The sequence below is a fragment of the Lissotriton vulgaris genome, chromosome 1_1 (genome assembly GCF_964263255.1).
Source record: "Lissotriton vulgaris chromosome 1_1, aLisVul1.2, whole genome shotgun sequence".
Classification (NCBI taxonomy): domain Eukaryota; kingdom Metazoa; phylum Chordata; class Amphibia; order Caudata; family Salamandridae; genus Lissotriton; species Lissotriton vulgaris.
This window is the reverse complement of record NC_141685.1, coordinates 1,080,664,042-1,080,685,395: the sequence shown is the minus strand read 5'-3', so window position 1 is coordinate 1,080,685,395 and position 21,354 is coordinate 1,080,664,042.

Genomic DNA, 21,354 nt, shown 5'->3' with positions numbered 1-21,354 from the left:
GCATGTAATAGTTGCCTGGCAACATTCTATTTAGTTGAATAGCTTTCTGTTCTTGTCTATTTCAGCACCCATCCACCCTTTTTTCCACCTTTCTTGATTTTCCCGGTAGGTTTTAAGTTAGGCAGGAAATAAGACAGGCTTTTTCTATATGTTTTTTTAGTGCTTCTACGTCAGAAATCCTCCACTGGAAGAAGCTTTGCTACTTGGCTTCGTGGGCTTCTCTGCCCGTTTACTAATTGGATTAGGACTCAAGTCAAGTCAAATAAAACTGTATTTGGCCAGTATTGGCCATAAAAGCACGTAAAACGCACAATAAATGCTAAAACTAGTCAGTACATAATAAAAATGACAGACCAATAATTCATATACAATTGTCAGTACAGATTTCTGAACCATCTAGGCCCTTTACATAAAAACTATATCTAACAGTCTGAGAATATTAACTCAGAAAGCAGAAGGACTAAACTTTAAACAGACCTTAAAAGTGCATTATTTTACAGTACATAGATATTATGAAAGGAGGGGTGCAAATATGTTACAATAAAATTCCTAAAACCAGCTTAGTGCATAAACAAGTTTATTTTTCGTCCTAGTGCACCTGATAAAATCCAGCAACACCAAAGCAAATCAAGGGTGAAGACAGCATTTGCAAGTATATCAGGGCTGGCTTCACTTGTGCAAAATTACAGTGCTTTAAAAGTGGTAACATGTATTTTTTCCGCAGGTCGCTATAAAATTCACAGAAGAAAATAAAATGTAAAAGATCTTGTTCCAAAAAATCGTCACAAGCACAGGGCTTTAACCAGGGCCGGACTGGGAACCAAAACCGGCCCTGGCAAAGTGCTCGGCCAGTCCCCCCCCTTCCTTCCCCTCAGGGGGTTGGGGGTGCCGCCGAACTCTATGTCAAGGCCGGTTTTCGCCGATTTTGTTACAGGGCCGATTTTGCAGCTATGCTGCAAAAACGGCCCTAGGGGCCCCAAACCGGCCCCCAAAAACAAATTTTATTGATCGATTGCACACAAGGTGCTGATACCCCACATTCAGGAGAAAACTGCAAAAAAATCAACAGCAGCAAATGATTGGCAATCTATACATCTTTTGGCTTCCCTCTCCCCCCCTCCCTGTCCCCAATCCTCCCACTGCCAACTCCCCCCACCCGGATCCCTCCCTAGCCCACTGCACGATACCGTCTCATTCTCAAATAGTGTCATATGTAAAACAGTGTACACAGTTCCTCAATTTCGGCCCCCGTCCACTATCTACGAGCAATCCTCACGTTCTGCCGGTGTTTCTAACCATAGACCCCTATATTCCGCCAAACTCTTCCATATTTTGTAGTGTTTCCTAGGGCAGCCCTGGGCCTCAAAAATAGGACGCTCCAACCCCATACAAAAATCTAGTCCCTTCTTCCACACCACTGCTGGAGGTGCCCGTGTATCTTTCCAAGCTTGGGCCAAACCTCTTGGCGACAGTGAGGCCCAACAGCAGCAGATGCCTTTTATATTTGTTACCTCCCCACCTCCTCTAGAACATGCAAAAGACCTAATTGTGGGGTACGTGGAAGTTCCCATCCGAACACCTCAGATAAATAGTCCCACACCCCTTTCCAGAACCGAACCAAGACACTACAGCTCTACACCGTGTGAAGTAGGGTGCCCACCTCTCGACCGCACTTCAAACAGTTCGGAGACGCAATCAGACCCGCCCGCCATAGCCTCTCCGCACCGGGGTTTTGCCCGGTGCCCGTTACGGCCAGTCCGGCCTTGGCTTTAACCCGTTAAGTGCACCCATTGGTCAGCGGTCGTCGCAAGCACCATCTTGGTAGTGCTGCGCACGTCCGTTGGCCGACGCAGCCCCGCCCACTCAATAGAACGCCCCTAGGGACAGTTAGGCAGATGGTGAGGGTTATTATATAGGTCCAATAAGGTTGTTCTAAAGTCCCTGGGCTCAATATTAAGTATTGCCTTATTGTGGGCTTGTTGAGTTCCCTGTTTTTCCTTTCTGCCATCCTCCTGGCTAGAAACTGTGATTTTATGTCTGCCAACTCGTTGGAGTGTATCTGTCTATGGTGTGTAAACAGTTTGGGCGCCCTAAGTTTGCTAGCTGCTCTGAGACATAGCCCAACCAAGGGATATCAACAGCCCAATCAAGCCTCATACAGTCTTCTAAAACAGACTGGTCAAGGGTAGGAGTAGGACTAGACCATATTTTAGCCACTGTATTATAGGAGCCATAGCTATAAGGTCAGAAATGTAACTGTGTCCAAGTTCTTTGTGTACCATGAGGGACGGAGTACGGGGGGGGGACTGCTATGAGTTTACAAATGAATTTATTTTCGGGCACCTGGAGATCGCAGGCATCGTCATAACCCCAAACATCACTACCATATGTGGCCATTGGTATACATTTCTTATTATAAATCTTCAATAATGAAAGAAATAGTTTAGCCCCCAATCGCCTGGCAAAGTCCATAGTGGCTCCTCCTGCTCTAGCCAGGGTGTTTTTTTCAGTGTTCGCTGAGCCACCCATGACTCTTTTCATCAAATAGAACACCCAAATAAGGAACTCTGGTGACATTGGTAAATTCTCCCCCTCTGCAAACAAACCTACGTTTATCGTACTTTTTGTTACCTGTCGTCATTATATTTGACTTTGAAAAGTTCAAGGAAAGGTCAAGTGAGACCATTAAATCAATAAATGTGTGTTTAAGTCTTTGCAGCCCCACCGCCGTCCTGACGAGTAAGACCGCTTCATCTGCATACAAGAGAGCTGGGATGAGTTTGGGACCTGCTATTGGGATATCTTTACTCGCAGATGACAGGGCAGCCCCCAGTTTATTAGGACTCATAACAGCCCAATCCAACTTGGAGCTTGATAAGCGATGACAAATGATTAAAGTTATTTATTTCATACATGTTATGTATTTTCCAAACTTAGGGCGTGATTACGAGTTGAGGCGTAATTTATTTATTCGACATAGTCATAAAAGCATTAGATAAAAATGTGTTTATAAAAATAGAGTTAACATTTTTACAGAAATTTAAAACAGTTTTTTTTTTCAAAAACCTTTATTGACAAACATAGTTATACAGTATCAAGCATGCAGCCACTCCAAGTCAGCTGTCACCAGTTACAACAAATATTTTGGATGAATCAATTACACAGCACTTTAGCCGACAACCCGAGGGCCCGGCGGCAATTAAACAGACATGTCAGAGCAATACGTTGAACCGCAGGAGAAATGAGGTCTTTTTTTCTTTTATGTTTTTTTAAAAAGACAAACAAACCAAGAGACAAGGAAAAAGAAATAACTATGGAGGCTAGACATATAGCTTATACACAAGTGATCCTTCTGGAGAGGGAGTACCGCACCCAAGGTTGTTAGCCAGCAACAATTGAAGCTGGAAGCTGTAGGGAAAGTGAGGTGGGAGGGGCAAGGGGGAAGAGAGCTAGCAAGCAATATATGAGCAAAAATCAAGACCAGAAGGAACATCATGCTAAGGGGAGTGCAACACCTCCGGTGGAGGCACAAAAGGGGGAGTACAGATCTCTCCACGATACTGGTTCCACTGATTCCATACCCTCCCCCACTTCTTGGGCCTGCCCCGAGCAATGTAGACTGTTTTTTCGCGAAACATGCACCAGTCCATGTTCCTGGACCAGGCCGACAGACTGGGTGCCCTCGCAGATCCCCACAGTTGTGCAATGTCACGTTTGGCGATCATTTTACCCAGGGTGGCCCACTGTGTCTGAGCCACGTTGTAGTCATTGGGCTCCCACACATTCAGGAGACACCTTCGGGCCTCAGGCAAGATCGAAACACCCGTCACTTCTTCCATAACGCCATGCATACGATTCCAAAATGACACCACCCCTGGACATTCCCACAAAATATGTAGGAAAGTACCCACGCTTACACAAGTCATCCGAAGCATATCCCATACATAACAATCGAGTGCCCGTCACATACACTCGGTGTAGGATTTTCAGTTGCACCAGTCGCAGGCGGGCCGGGATCGCCACCTCCTTCGGGGAGGATATCGCTACCTGCCAATCCTCATCGTCAAGTTCCAATCCATCTCTGGTCCAGGCTGCACATAGCTGTAAAAGAAGGTCTGCTCGGTCATTTATCAGCTTCTTATATATAAGAGAAATCGTACTGTCCGGGACATGGCCGTCGAGCACTCTGTCCTCCAGGGGTGAGGATTACGGAACAAGAGTGCCGGTCGGGAAGACCGAGCAGATGGCATGTCGGACCTGCAGGTACCGGAAGTATTCTCGATCGCTAAGTTTATATTCAAGTTGTAGCTCATCAAAAGTCTTTATCCTGTCTTTCCGCCAAAGATCCCCCACCTTGCTGATGCCAATGAGGTCCCATTTCTCAAAGCCCTTGGTGGTCCACAAATTGCCTAACCTCTCGGAAACGTAGAGTGGGGTCACTCGAGTGACGATGTCTGACCATCCCATAGCAGCGTTAGCGTTACACCAGATCCGCACCGCAACCTTAGTGGGCCCCTTTAACCCAGTATCTGACCGTTTAGAATAAAGTGCCCTATAGTAATCCCCACCCGGTAGCAACCATTTATCCATTGCAAAAGCCGGGTTAGAAGCTGGGCCGTACATTGCATGGTTAACCGAGCTCAACGGAGAGGCCCAGTAATAACGCCTAATATCGGGCAACCCTATACCGCCATCATACCAGGGCAGCGTGAGCTTAGCCAAGGCAATCCGGGGACGTCCGGTCCACAACAATTTCCTTTGGAGGCTCTCGATTTCGTGGAAGTAGCTAGTAGGCACGAGATCCAGAGTGTTTTGAAGTGCATATAAAAATCTAGGGAGGGACATCATTTTGAAAAGGGCTGCCCTGCCCACCAGGGACAGTGGCAGTCTGCCCCATGCCTTCACATCTGCCTTTAAACGAAGAAGCGGGGGGAGAAAGTTGCGCTGATACCTGATTGCAGGATCACGCGAGACTTATATACCTAAATACTTGAACCCAGAATGCAAAATTTGTATTGGACAATTGCGTGGTACGAGTGGTGTATCGTCCGTGAGCGAGTAGACACAGACTTACTGCAGTTGATCACTAAACCGGAATTTCTACCGAAGGAACTAAGGACGTCAAACAGCACCCCCAGAAATTTCCGGGGGGAGGTGAGGTACAGAAGGATGTCGTCCGCATACAGTGAGATGCGGTCTTCAAAGTCGGGGGTCCACCTGATACCCCTGAGTGATGGCTCCCACCGCAAGCAAGCGGCCAAGGGCTCCAAAGCCAAGGCAAAGAGCAGCGGAGACAGGGGGCACCCTTGTCTCGTACCCCTCCCCAGGACAAAAGAAGCCGACACTCTACCATTAACGACCATCTGGGCCAGGGGCTCTTCATATAGTAGCCGGACCCAGCCAATGAATGCCGGCCCGAAGCCAAACTTCGCCAATGCCGCCCATAGGTACAGCCATTCCACTGTGTCAAATGCCATGGTGGCATCTAGAGAAACCAAAATGGCTGGCTCACGTAGCATCTCCGCCCTCGCCAGAACGCCGTGGAAACGGCGTAAATTCAACGCGGTATTGCGGGTCGGGATAAAACCGGACTGATCTGGGTGTACCAAGTCTCCTATCACTTTAATCAAACGATTAGCCAATAATTTTGCCAGGATCTTGGGTTCCGCATTAAGAAGTGAATGGGTCTATAGGAGGTACACAACTCACGGGGTTTTCCTTCTTTGTGTATTACTACGATAGACGCCAATCTCTGATCTCGGGGGAGCCTACCCTTCTCCCTAGACTCTAAGAACATCGAGCGAAGATACGGCACCATTTTGTTTGGACACAACTTGTACAGCTCGATGGGTATGCCGTTCGGGCCTGTAGCTTTACCCGAGCGAATGGAGCGAATAGCGAGCGCTACTTAATCGGTGGAAAAGTCCGCCTCCATAAGCTCTCTGTCAGATTCGGACAAGCAAGGCAAAGCGATATCCCCGAGCAAAAGATGCGAGCCCTCCTCCGGCCGGCCTGAGACCGGCGCGTACACCTCTCGGAAATGGCAAGCAAACTCCTCCACGATCTCTAGAGGATCTGTCACACGTACACCATCCATCCTCTCAACCGCCGGCACCACTCGATTCAGTCTCTCTTTCTTGTCCAGCCAAGCTATCAACTTCCCCGCCTTGTCGCCCACATCATACAGATGGCCCTGTTGCTCTCGACTCATAGCTTTCGCGGCATTCGTAACCAAGGCTTTATAGTCAGACTGTTTCAGTTGCAAAACATGTAGCTTATCTCGCGTGACCCCAGACTCAAGATCTGCCTCCATAGCTACAATATCAGACTCCACTCGCTCAACCTCTTCAACATGGCGTTTCCTAGAACCGGCGATCAGCGATAGCGTCTGACCCCGTACTACAGTTTTAAAGGCTTCCCACAGGGACATAGACGAAGACACCGACCCCTCATTTTCAGCAAAGTAATGGTCAATGGCCTTAACCACCCCAGCCCTGGTCTCCGGGACACGGAGATACCAGGGATTGATCGGGGCGATGAAGATCTATATGGATCCATAGCGGGGAGTGGTCCGAGATGCCTCTGGGCAAATGTCGGACCTCTCTTACCGTTGTTGCCTGGGCTGCAGGCACGGGGATGTAATCAAGTCTAGCCAAGCTCACATGAGCCCCAGAATGGAAAGTGTATTGAGTCTGCCCAGGGTGAAGCATCCGCCAACAATCAACCATACCAAACGTTTCCAAGAAGCCACCCAGGCAGGACTGCGACGGTGTAAGAGCCTTGAGAGGATGACGATCTTCCAAGCCGCTAACCACAGAGTTGAAATCTCCTCCAACCACCAAGATCCCCTCAGGAAGCCCAAGCACCAGTTTCCCCAGGTCGACAAATGAGGTGGTCTGTTGCCCTGGGGGTACGTATATTGAGAGGATGGCAATCGCCCGCCCCTCCCACCTACCAACTATGGCCGCATATCGTCCCTTATCGTCCAATATCGTATCATCGATCTCCAAGGGAAGGGAACTTCGAACCATAACACCAGCCCCCCTGGAGCCCGAGGTAAACCCGGAGTGTGCAACCAACCGGTAACCCCTGCGATTCATAGCGTGGAACGTGTTCCCCACCAAGTGCGTTTCTTGCAATAGTACAATATCGGGGGAATGGCGTTTCAAATATTGAAGTACAATCACCCGTTTTATCTTGTCCCCCAAGCCGTTGACATTCCAACTCAAGACTCTTAACCGCCTACCCCCCAAACACAGATCAAACTATGCAACAATACGTAGCCTCGGAAACAATTCAAACAGAAAATAAGAACCTCCCCCAAAATGCCCCGTACAAACAACCCCCCACCCTGCACCCCTGCGAGAATACAAAAAACCACCCCAAGTTGCAGTGTGGCTGTCGCCCTACCCGAGAAAACTAGTCTACAAGAAGAAAAGGAAACACCCCAGGAGGAGGAAAAAGTCCCAAACTCCCTGCCGCCCCAGGGTTTGTCCGTGAGAGTGTCATTGACCCAAGAAAATAACAATCCACCGCAACACGGTACGGTGGTTACACACGCCGGTGTCCTTACTCCTCCTGATCCCGTTGGCTTCCCTCTGCGCCTCTGGAGTGTTCCGTATTGTCCCGTTGCGTAGATAACGTGTCCAACCAGTCACTGACCACCTCCGGCATATCAAAAAACAGCACACGCTCATTATGTTCAATACGCAATTGGGCGGGGAAGAGCATGGCATACTTCATGCCCAGGTCTCTCAGTCTACGCTTCACCCCAGTAAATCCAAGTCTCTGTTTCTGCACCGATTGAGTAAAGTCGGGGTAGAAGCTGATTTGGCGGGGCCATTGGTCCTCGAGGCCTGTAAAATGGCGTCCCTGTCTCTGAAATTAAAGATCCTCGCCATGATGGGTCGTGGTGTAGCCCCCTGCTTGCGCCTTCCGCCCGGAACTCTGTGGGCACGCTCCACCGCAAAAAAGTTACTGAGGCCCTTGGGGGCGAGATGGTTGAGGATCAGATCTTCAACTAGGAGGTCCGTCAATTGATCGGCTGAGGACTCCGGAACTCCGACGATGCGGACATTATTGCGCCTAGCGCGGCGTTCAAAATCCTCAAGCCGGCGGGCAAATTGTTCACTCGAGTTCCGAAGGGTCCGGACCTCTGTCTAGAGATCGGAGACGTCGGTGGTGAGACTGGCTGCTTTGACATCCAGGGACTTGACTCTCTTGTTAGTCTTGGCCAAGTCCGCCCTAATCAGGCTAACATCCACAGCCACAGTGTCGATCTTGGCGGCCAGAGTTTCATATTGCTGGCCCATAGATGACTTTATACTCGCAATGGCGCCCATCACATCTCGGAGAGTCGGCTCCTCCGTTTCAGGGAGGCCACCACCAAGGTCTTCAGGGGTTTTGCATGTTCCACTAGGTGACCCCTTGTTGCGCGCAAATCGGTCCATAATGGTGGTTTGAGTAATGCCACCACTTGTCACTGTCGGACTTGCCCGCCATGGTGGGCTGCGCGCCCCTTGGGGGCTTCTGGGACCTGGTGAAAATGGTTCCCCACGGGAAAAACAGCGAGAAATCAAAGTGTTGGGCGCCGGTGAAGAGCAATCAAGCGAGTGTGCAGACGGGCCAGCTGGAGCAAGGGGCAGTCATCCCCAGCCGTCTTAGACAGGAAAAGCGAAACCGAAAGTAGACCCCGGGTAGTCGTCCCCTTCCATACGCCGTTGTTGTTCAATTACTTTCGGGGTGTTTCGGATACCCAAGTCCCGGGATGACTCACGGTGTAGGCCTCCAGGTTCAGGAGAGAGTAATTCAGGTGTCCGGTGTCTGATTCGAAGTCTGAAAAGGGCCAAATAGGTCAGGAGATTCTCAGCTACAATAACCCATAGTCAGAAACAGGATCCGTGACAGGATAGATGTTGGAGGCGGCGAGGGTCTCGGGAGCTCTCAGCTCACGCGACCATCTTGGATGCGGGCTAAGCTCCTCCCCTAAAACAGTTTGAAAATCAAAATTCATTACAATATTAAAAGAAAATCATCATATAAAAATGCATCAAATATTCAGGTAGAAGGTGATTTATCAAAAACCTATCCCTTTACATTTTTGTTTCTTATAATCCAGGCCCATCCTAAAAATTTCGCCACACCTATGTATATTACAGGACTTGGGTTTGTACAGATGATTCTGGCAGCCAGAATTCCACTCCGAGTGCCCAACAATTTTACCATGGGTCGCAACCAGACTCTGCGCGGAGCAGAGTATGCCGGGCATACAAAGAGTAGATGACTAACTGTTTCTTTGGGATCTGGGCAAGATGGACAAGAGACACTTCCACCATTAGACCATCTGGATGTGAAAGCTCTGGCAGGTATACTACCAAGTCTCAGTTGAAAATAGAGCTTTCTATCCAGTGGCTTCATTACATCGTCCCAGAATGTCTCGAAACGAGTCTCATCCTTAAAGTCCATAAACACCCCTGTTAGTGAAAGCGGGGGATGGTCCTAAACAGTTCCGAGGGTATCATCTCCCAGTACAATCCCTTGATAGCCTTTTTCGAGGGAAATATGGCATTAATTGGGTCTTCCCAGGTCTCCATCAGACCCAGCTCTCTGAGAACCGCTCTAATTCCAGAGAGCCATTTTATCTGGTGAAAGACGTCACTTTTGATAATGTCCAGAAGTCCCATGGCGAATATTTTCAGCTCCGGCGTTACCCATATTCGCCTCCAGTATAATACTGGGCGAAGGTTTGCAATAATCTCGATTGGTTTCATGCCAAGGTCTTGGAGAACCGGGCCCATGGGGGTACTATGCGGCAGCATGATATGGTTGCTTAGGAACCTGTTTTCGGAAGCAGTTATCTTGCTTAGGTTCCCAAGCCCCCACATCTCAACCCCATAAAGTGCTGCACTCACAGCCTTTGCATTATAGACCATAATTGCAGGGGCCATCGGTTTTGTCAAGGACTTGGCATGTTCCCTAGTCAGTGCCCCTGTGATTTGCCTATGCTTTAGAGTGGCTAGGTCAATCTGTTGTTTCCATCGGAGATCATGCTGTATTGTAACACCCAGATATGAAAACGATTTTACTTGTTCCAGGGGTAGGTTATTCATCAGCACCTTCCCTCTATATGACTTATGTTGTTTAAAAGACATGAATTTAGATTTTAAAACATTAATTTCCAGGCCGTGGTCAGTACAGAATGTTTCGAAGATCCCAAGTGCTTTTTGCAAGCCACTTGGGGTCTTGGAAATGATAAGACAGTCGTCGGCAAACATTAAGATTGGTATTTTGGCGCCTGCTAGAATTGGAGCATCAACGTTAGCCTCTATCAAGACCTTTGCCACATTATTGATGTAGAGGGAGAAGAGGGTCGGCGCTAGCACGCAACCTTGGCGCACTCCTCTCTCTACCGGAAACTGATTTGTGACACGCCCAGGGGGGCCCCATCTTATCTGTGCGTAGTTGTGCTCATGCAGTTTAATGATCATGGAAAGAAGAGTAGGAGGCATGCCCATGTCATTCAGGACAAACCAAAGATTTGACCGCAGGACAAGATCAACGGCTGCCCTCAGATCAATGAAGGCAGCATACAGGCTACCTCCCACCAGTTGAACAACCTTCCAATGCAGCATGGCAAAGTGTAGGACTTGGTCGACTGTGCTTATGCAGGCTCTAAATCCTGCTTGAAGGTGAGACAAAATATTTTTTCATGCTCCCACTCATGGACTTTGTTTAATACCAGTCTACCGTAGATCTTCTGAATAGTATCAATTAGACTGATCGGGCGATAATTGCCTGGGAGCGATTTGTCGCCTTTTTTGAAAACAGGGATTATTTCCGCCCCGTTTCAGGATTCAGGTATTGGCGATCCACTGGCTAGCCAGTAGTAATATATACTTCCCCCATAGTTCTCTGTTGTTTAGGAAGATGTCAGCCGGGACACCATCTATTCCTGGCGCCCTTCCGGGTGTGATGGAGTCCAATGCTTGTTGGATATCCGGATTGGATTCTTCCGCCCAGGGGGTATATACAATCCCTTCTCTCTGCTCTGAGGGTAAATCCAGCCCTTTGGCGTATTGGGGCCTAAAGTGGATTACCCAATCATCCTGGGCTACCCAATTTTGGGGGTTTTCCGGGCGGCCTTCACATCCCCATTTCAACAAGTCCCAAAATTGTTTAGAATTCTTAAGAGAACTAGCCTCCTTAAGCTCCACCCATTTTTTTACATCCCAGGCGCGCTTTGATTTTTGGATAACAGTTTTATATGCGCTCCTGGCTATACGAACACTGGCACTGGATCCAGTTTTGATGGCCTGACCTAGATCCTGCTGTGCCTTCCTACATTCCTTATTATACCACCTCGGGGATTTATCGGTCGTGATTTGTTTTGGGTTGTTTGGTTTAACAAATAGACCTTTTATTTGTGAGAAAAAGGTTTCGTGCACCTTATTTGCATTGTCTCTCTCTGGGGTGGAAGGTTCGGCATTGGCACAGGCGCTCAATTCGATAGTGGCTTGCTGTAGATTCATTAAAATAAAGTTGATGTTTGACTGGTTTTGGGCGACTTTGGCCCACTTCAAGTGGCGCATGTCATTTGCCAAAAGGACAGCCTGAGAGCTTCCTTTGCTTGGGCCCTCTGCTGTAGTTGGGACTTCCCAGTAAGAAAAAGTCATACATAGGGGGTTGTGGTCACTCTCAAGGCGGTCAACAACCATCATATCCTCCAGATGGTGCCACAACTCAAGATGGACTAGTATGTAATCAATTCTACTTTTTCTGTTGCAGCTCTTGAATGTGACAGCACCCCCCTATCTTTCGGTACACTATCGGTGCTATCAATAACAAGGGTTTACGCACAAATTAAAATATACGGACCCACTTGTAACCAGTCCCTAAGTGGAGTGTTTTGCCCCTTTGGGAAGTAGAATTGGTATCTTCCATGCCTGCTGGCCCTTGCAGAAGTACACAAAGAAGCAAGTGAAAAGCCCCAGTGTTTCCCTCACGTTTCCCCTTTTCTCCTTGTTCTCTGTAGCTGGTGTGTGTTTATCTAACTTAATGAAAGAAAATGTGTGGGTCGCCTTGGATTATCGAAATTACTGTAGCCCTTTGCTCAAGCTTGGCTGGAAGAGAAAGACAGAAAAACAGCAACAATGGCAGAAAGAAGTGTTGAAAAAGAACCAGCAAGAGCGAGATAGAGACAGGAAGTGTACAGTGGTCGAGGAGGGAAAAGGCCACTACAACGAAGCCGTTTCCACGAATGCACTAACCACTCATCCTTTACAACGCATGCGTGGTTACCACTATAACCTTTACCACGCATCCCTTTACTATGAAATACGTAGTAAAGGAATGTGAGGTAAAGGTCGGAAAAAAAAGGGGAGCTGGAGGGGGGTCTCCCCCCCCCCAAAAAAAAAACTAGAGGGTTTAAAAAAAAAAGAAAGAAAACTTACCTAAAACACACTCTTCCGTGCCTCTGTCCTTCATGGAAAGAGCCTCCCTAACAGATGTGATTACGTACGTGCGTCTACGTACTGCATCAAAAATAGAGAAAGGACCACTTAAAGAGAAAGAAGAAGAATACCGTCAAAAGAAAATGTAAGTATATTTTTTAAATATAATAATTTATTAGGTTAGGCTTAGTTAAAAAACAAATATATATATATATATATATATATATATATATATATATATATATATATATTCCTCACAATGAAATATATATATATATATATGAACTACATAATCAATCATGCAGTCGATTTAACATGTAAATGCCAATATCATGCATAGTTAAACAACGAAAAACGTTGTTAAACTATGCGTGGTAAAGGCATTTTCGTGGTAAACCATATGCGTGGTAATGGCATTCCATTGTAACGCATGCGTGGAAAAGGCATGCGTTGCAACGGAAAGCGTTGTAACATTATATAACCGGTGGAGGAAGAGCCATGAAGAGGAATCAAGAGTAGGTGACCTTGATATCCAGCATCCCTGGCATTCCTCAGCCCCAACGACCCATAATAATTTCATATTTGCATATGATGGGTGATGAGAAGCATTCAAAAGTAAATAATAATAATAATAATACTGATTCTTGTATAGCGCGAACAGCTACCTCGCGAGGAGGTGTCCCGGCGCTGAAAAGAAACGGCAGCAGCAGAGAGGAATGCAGGGAGAGGTACTAGGCTTTCTGTCCAAAGAGCCAAGTCTTTAGGAGTTTCCTAAAGATGGCTTCTGACGGGGCAGATTGGATGGCAGGGGGAGGGAGTTCCAAAGCTTCGCAGTGCCTACCGAGAAAGATCTACCTCCGAGTCTCGCCCTTCTCGCTCGAGGTACAGCCAGTAGGGTCTGCAAGTTTGATCTCAGGTGTCTCTCTTGATGGTAGCGGGGGAGTCGGAGTTTAAGATAATTGGGACAAGTCCCTTTTTGTGCTCTGTAAGCTCGGGTGAGCGCTTTGAATTTTACTCTGCTTGTCACTGGAAGCCAATGCAGCTCGTGAAGATGCGGAGAGATATGATGTTTAAAAGGCACGTGTTTTATCAATCTCGCAGCCGCATTCTGCACGCTCTGCAGGCGTTGTGTCAGATATTTCGGGAGGCCAAGATAGAGGCCGTTCGAATAATCCAGTCTGGATGTGACTGTCGCATGGACCACCGATTTACGACAGTCAGTTGGTAGGAGAGAGAGAAATTTTCGGAGGTTGCGGAGTTTAAAGTGGCAGCTAGAGGTGACTTGTTGTATGTGAGAGGAGAAGGAAAGCGTCTCGTCCCACCATACACCCAGATTTTTTGCCTTGGTGCCAGGGGTGGGAGCAGGACCCATTTCGGTGGGCCACCAGAGGTCAGGGGAGGGTGGAGTACTTTTCCCAAAGAATAGTACCTCGGTTTTGCTAGCATTCAATTTTAGCTTGTTAGTGTTCATCCATCTGGCTACGTCACTAAGACAGCCTTTTATTTAGCTGAACGCTGCTTCTGACACCTCAACGTATTGGGAAGACTAGTTGCGTATCATCCGCATACGAAATCGCCTTGACCCCCCATTTGGCGATTAAGGTAAAAAGTGGGGCCAGATAAACATTGAAAAGTAGCGGGCTGAGGGCGGACCCTTGCGGGACACCACACCACAGCCGTTTGGGTTCAGAGGAAAAAGCGCCCAGAGCTACTTTCTGAGAGCGGTTCGTGAGATAGGAGAGCAACCAGCTCAGTGCCTTGTCCTCTAAGCCAATATCCTTCAATCTGAGCAGCAATCTACCGTGATCCACAGTATCGAAGGCGGCAGATAGATTAAAAAAGATAGATTAAAAAAATAATAATAAATAAATAAAAATAATAATAAATAAAAAATAAAAAAGATAGATTAAAAGTGGGCAAAATATTAAAAGAAATTCTGTGTACAATGCACACCATTTTTGCTCTAAGTATGCAAAAAGCATTTTGGTGTTCATCTGCGTGAACATTGTACATGACACTCTCTCTCACATATAAAGGCACACCCAGTAAGAGCAGAAGACGGGTTCTAGTTTCACAACCACAGTAAACATCAGGTGAACATTTCCAAAAGACATTTTCTGCTTGTGCTTGATTTTTGCAGGTGAAAAGTAGGCAACAAAAGATAACTGCCTAAGGAGGAAAAATTAAACGAAACATGTGAACTCAAAATCCAGTTTTGATATGAGATTACACTCAAATATTACCAATTTCACTGGGGCCTATTCAAGACGTCCATATATGTGGTAGGTGTAGTGTTTAATTTATAAAATAGTGTTGGTGCCCAAATCGTTGCTCAGAAGCCCCGCCGGCTCGATTAAATCTCATCATGCTAAATATCAAGGCTGCATAGTTCTGAATCAATCTAAGGCCTCTTTACTCAACTGCCAGACACTCCCTTCACCTTTATTTCACTCTTACAGGGCCCTTCTTTCTCCCTTTGTGACAGCTTTTACATCCTTCTCTTCCTCCTTCTAGTCCCTTTGCCTGTTTTCCGTCTCTTTCTCCCAGGAAATGTCTGATGGGAAATAAGTGCCTGTCCCTAAATTTGAGTGCTATTGGCCCCCACCAGCAAACACCGGTTCAAATTAAGCATTTGGTTGGTGAAAGTGGAATAAAGATTTCCTCATTGAAAATAAAGGTAGGCTTTATAAAACCTCCTCTGAAAGACTGGATTGATCCTCTAATTTCCTTCACACCGAGTTCATTTTATTCTTTAAAAACTGCTATTTATCAACCATAGGAAAAAGTCATTTCATAGCTGTAAAATCCTAAAATAGACAGGAGACATATTTGCCACATAGTTATCTTCACCAATACCACGCTGCAGGCACATTTTCTGTGGCAAGTCTAGTCATGGAATGTTTTAAAAAAGCAGGCACATGGAAACAGTGGTCTTCACACAAAAGGTAGGCAAGCCACCAAATTCAAAAGGAAAGCTTAACCAAGCAAAGCAATGGGTCTGGCTTGGTTCTCAGAATCAAGGCAAGATGCAAGCCTTGAAGAAGGAAAATTCCCTTGATACAATTGAAAAAATTATTCTGTCCGAACAACTTCTGTAAACTTTAAAGAACCAGGATAGGAAAACCCGTTGAACAAGAACAACTGTTCACCAATAACCAGATGTAGCTTCAATAATCACTCACATATGGACTTCTTATGTTCCAAATTTATTTCACTGGAAACTGCAAGTACAGGACAATGAGAGAGCCGCTCTCCATTTTCAACTGACCGAATGGAATTCTCACAACTGAGCAGTCTACAAGTAGAAAGAACCATGTGGGGAAATATAATATGGGTGGGAAAGTAGGTACAGTGAATATAACACACTTACATTCCTTCAAGAGCAAACAATGACGAGTTAGAAGAAAGAGAAAAAAATATATGTTGCTTAAGTACGCTCCATGAGAGAGCTCTTGTTCTCTGAGAGAATTTTACTACAGTTGAAATAGAGCTATTGTTAAGAGTGTCATTCATGAAACCCTATGTTATAAAAGAGTCAGCATCTAGTGAGTCAGTTCTCCGGGAGGTGCCACTTATCTGCCTGTCACACACAGCAGTCTTATCTCCACAAGTAGCTTGCGGGCAATCGAAGAAATCATACTCAGGTTCCATTCCTGAAAAAAGTAACGATGTTGGAGTTCAGTGACCTGAGGTCTATACATAGACTCAGGTTATGTTACTTTTCTTTGCTAGAACAATGGTGATATCCGCTCTGAGGACTCAGGGGTATATGTACAAGCTCCTTGTGCTGCTGGAGACTCCCTTTTAGTGACACTCCAGCGGCACTAACAACTAGATCATATCTATGAGGCCACGCAAAGCCACTATGCGTAACTTTGAATGGCCTCATTGATATGGAATAAGTCAAGGCAGCGCAAATCGTAGCATTGCAATACTCTGCACTTGGGAGGCATACCATGGGCATTGTGGTGGGTGTTCCCACACAACACCCATGGATTTTGACGCTGCCCCAGATTTACAAGCGCATGTAAACCTGGGGAAGTTCCAAATTCATACGCCTCCAGAGGTGAGGGGTAACGAGAAGAATTTTTTTTATTTCTCCTCATTGTTTAATCTTTGTATGTGAGCTGCGTTCTGCAGCACACATAGAAAGAGGAAAATGTCTCTTAAGATTGTTCTGTGCAGGAAGGTGCTACTTTCTGCACAAAAACAATCCTGCCTACACAAGCACCCTTGAACCATGTGCAAGGGTGCCTGCATTGGCAACAGGCAGCCGAAAAGGCACCAGCACAGGGGAAAAGGACAGGAATGCACCTTTTTTAATCTTTATTTGTCATTTTCTGAAAAAAACAGATGCAGTACAATAACACTTGATAAGTCATGAGCTCCGTAACATGACACCGCGCAGGGTGTAATAACATTCCCAAAAACAGCCATGTACAAGACAGTGGGTGGTGAAGAGGCAGCCGATAGTCCGCTCAGGCAATGATGTGGCGGCGCTATGCCAATGGATTATCCAGTCCAGGAATGCACCTTATTGCATAAATACAATGCATTCCTGCCCCTTCACTTTGGTGTAGGGAAGCGCAGTAAGGTGACTTTCTGCACTGCCTTATGTCGAATCCCTGAAACTGAGGGTCTCATTCTCTTCAATAATAATTAGAGGTCCTCCAATAGGGCTTGCAACTCCTTGCAGACATAAATGGATACCCCCCTTCCCCTTAGCCTTTGTTTCATGGGAACCATATTTTCCTTGAGTTGTGTTAGGTGGTTAAATCCATGACGTTTCCTTAAACCATCAATGAAAACCATAGGGAATGGACTGAAAATGTTGTGATACTTTTCCTCTTTCAGCACAGCTAACACTGGATCAGCTGCACAGGGTTTGTACACAATTTCCAAAAGTGTTTTGTCCTTCCAGTCAAAAATATACACCCATCTGTGTGCCACATACATCTTGATCCTAGCAGACCCATCTTAAAATTTAATATCAGTTACAAAATAAATTACAAAGTCAGTCTGCCTTTTATAGAAGAAAACAGCATTCACTTCAGGTTCAAGGAGCTTTCATACACTAAGAGCTAAATAAAGTTCAAATTGTGCCTGGGTAATCACAGTATAGGGGAAACAGAGTCAGCCATAACTCACAGTTCCCTTCCCAGCGCAGTAAGTGTACACATGGGTGGTTCATTAGTTTTCTTTCCTCTAACACTATCCAAGGAATTAGCAGGACCATGCTGTTTTCTGGTCCTCGCAAGGATCCTAACCTGTAGGACCATCTGCACACCCTTGAGCGATCTTAGGTTTAAAATTGTACTTGTTTACTCTGCAAACCCTTGCAAATTGGCCAACCTGTCCACAGATCTTGCAATCCTTGCTGTTTGTGGGGCAAACCTTAAATAATGCGATGCGGGAAACACTTCCGAAGCGGTAGCACACATCTTTAGAGTTGTTTCTCTTGATCCTTTTGGGATCAGCTCTAATCTGCTTACTACTTACACTGCAGATCTTGTTTCTCCTTTTCATGCTTATCTTCAATCACTTTTCTCACATGCATTATAGACTGTTATATAGCTTTCACAGTTTTTGCAATTTGAGTGTGGGATCTCCAATTCCCAACAAACATTACTCGATTTGCCTACTCTTGGTATTCACCATTAACTGATTCTGTATCATCTCGTCACATGTAGTACTAAAATGGTATATAATCCTCTAGGGGTAGTTAGAAACTCATTGAATCTTTCATTTTCCTTTTGCATCCTGGTATAAAAAGGATACATCTCAAGAGTAATACTTATAGTGTGTTCGAAATAGTTTCCCGTTGTTAGCATAGCCTCCTAAGAGTTGGTGAACTCGACCCTTTCTTCTGGTGTTTCAACTTAAGGCAAGGTTCTAGAAATGTCCTGCCCTTCAGATCCCAGACAATGTAGGAGAATACCCTATCTACATTAAACTTGCATTAACAGTGACCAGGTATGTGAGAAACTCCTTTTTTCACCTTTTTCAGAGGCTAGGTGTCTCACACTGGTTATGGAGCCGAAATCTCTGTGGGGGTTCAAACTGTATTTTTTTCCTGCTGTCATAGGAACTAAATAAAACTTCTAGTGAAGTCACAGCAAAATGTCAGTTGAACAGAAGGAATAAACTTGAAGAGAAACTACTGATGAGTAAAATGAAATCACAAATATGAGGTGGTCATAATGTCTATCTAAGGCACAATCACAAAGAGACTCTTGTTGAGTTGTATGATAGTTTCCAGAAGCAGATACTTTGGGCCCGATTTAAATTTTGGCTGTAAGCATACTCTGTTGCAAATGCAGGTGCTTACCGCAAACATGATGGTCCGCCTGCCAAATTTAAAATTGGGCGGACCATAGTTTGAGCATGGTGGAGATCTCCACTGTAGTCAAACTTCTCTGACGCCACAACGGATTGAGGATTGTTGGAGAATTTTGCTCTTTGTCCATCCACCCAATCAGGATGGGTGGTCATATAGTCAATTTGTACTGCCCGCCTCCGCCAGGTAAACCCTATCCATTTGAGATAACCCTCATGGTAAAGGGGACATTGTTTTTTATATTTTTTTTCAAACACAAAAACCCACTTTGGGGTTGTGCATTTGAAAATAAAACTTTTGAAACTTTGCCAAAATACATTTCTGAATTTGGTGGTTGGGACCTCCGCCAGGGCAACAGAGTATTTTACTCCGTTGTCCCGGAAGAAAACTGCCAAGAACTAAATGGGGCCCCTAGTCTCTAAAATGTTGTAGGGACAGATAAGTGGTAGCAAGAGTCTGCAAAGGCTGAGAGTTAAACACATGCAGTTTTTATTTTCTCCTTATTTTCTCGTTTATACGTGCCTCAGTTGCAATGGCAAATAAAATGCCCATAGGTACGCACTGGAGCGCAAAATGACTGCCAGCGTCAAAATAAGGCCAGGAACACCAGGTTTGCACGGCGTCTCCTCAGCATGTCATAGTGGGTCTTAAGGCCTGTCCAGGGGATGTTCTGTAGCGATCACCTGGATGTCATCGAAGAGTCGCTTCGATCTGGAACAGCAGGGCCCAGGAAAAGACATCATGGACATAACGCACTAGTCTGCAGGATTACATCACACTCACCAACAGGGTTTGCAAAGTGCAGTGGAGGAAAATCATTTAGGCACTACATGAAATCTGTGCTTTTCTGTGTGGTCACCACATATTTTTTGCCTTTCGCTGGACTCTATATTTTTGCAGGCTTTAGAACTCTTCACTTTACCACTGATAACCAGTAGTAGAGTGCCTGACCCCTATTTAAACATGGTTGAATTTGCATTCTCCTAATTGGTATATTTAACTTGCCAATAGGTCCCTAGTGTCTAGTAAAAGATTTAAACAGGACCAGAAAGTTAAATGCCAATAGAGGACTGCAGCACAAACTGTGCAATCCACCACAGTGGTGGTGCAACATGGTTACAGGCCTATCCTGGGCAGCCTGACTATAGCAGTGTGTAGGGCTTGGCCATTTCCCCAGAATTTTTCGCTTTTTATTCCTTTAATTTAGGGTGCCCCCTATTGTAACAAAAGTGTATAGGCCTTGTGTAGTGGAGAAAGCCCTGTGTAATGTTAAACTAATGTTAAGGTGCAGGTGCCCTCTTCCCCTAACATGGCTGCCACTGACCCCTGCTACTGCAGAGCGGTCTTTGTGGGTGCATTCTAGTAGTCAGGAGCTGGCTAGAACCCTCAAACAATGTATCTACACTAGTCTGCCAGCCTTCCCATAGCCAGAATGGTGGAACCTCCTAGAACCTCCTTGAACCTTCTGGAACAGGTGAGGTGACACCAACTGCCACTACCAACTGTCAACTGGCACTATAGAAGGAAAGGGAGGGAGACTTTCCTGTCAGATTGAGGGAACACTGACCTGGGGGAGAACCTACGCAGGAGTTCTAGGCAGTGGGGCCTAGACAGGGACCTATGACACTGGGAGTGACAGGGCCTAGGTGCTGCCTTCCAAGTGTTGAGGGATCCTGAACTTGCCCCCTGATCTGGCCCGGCGGAAGGGGAACCCAGGGACCACTTGAAGGGAACTAGCTGAGGAGATTTGATATCAGCCAACAACTCAAACCCCCCCCCCCCTTCAAGGAACCCTGAGACTGCTATTTACAAGGGCGCAATAAACATAAAGCGCCAAGAAGAAACCAAACCACCACAGGACTATTGAGAAATCAACCAGGTATTGGCGCTGTGTCGCTCCCCGCGCTCCCTGACGCCACCTGGGACCCCTTTTGCTGGTTTGCCACTGTTGTGTGGCCTGTCCTGTTGGTCCTGCTGATCTGATTCCAACTTAAATGAACTGTCTGCTGGCTAAGCGCCCCTATTCCCTAGCGCTAGCATCCTGGACTACCTGTCCTGCCAGTGCTGTCTGAACTGTCTTATCTATGGGAAGGGCCCCTGCGAAGCGCTGTACCAGAGAAGCGCTATCTCCAGGACTGCCATATTCCCTTCCCCTATAACTGACACCAGAAATCCATTACCAGCACTGTGAATGGGTCGCACTGTGTACCTGATCCCTGAAACCCACTTCCAGCGCTGTGACTGCGAAGCGTTGTGAACCTGTGAGCTCTGCTGCTGCCTGGGGACCCTTGAGGTACTGTGAAGCGCTATACATCCAGCATCTGTCATTAATTTCAAGCGCTGCATCAGCGAGGCGCTGTGGGCCCAGGACCTGAAGCACAAGTTACTACTTGTGTAACGATATATCTGTAAGAGACATTAGTTAGTGATAGATTCCTTACCTTAGAATATCCACAGGCGTCAGACTGGATCCGGAAAGTTTTGCGTAGCAGTACCCTTGCGCGTCGGTAGGCGTCGTCTGCGGCTCCGCGTCCGTCGTCGGCGTCGTGGGCGCCGTGATGACGTCGT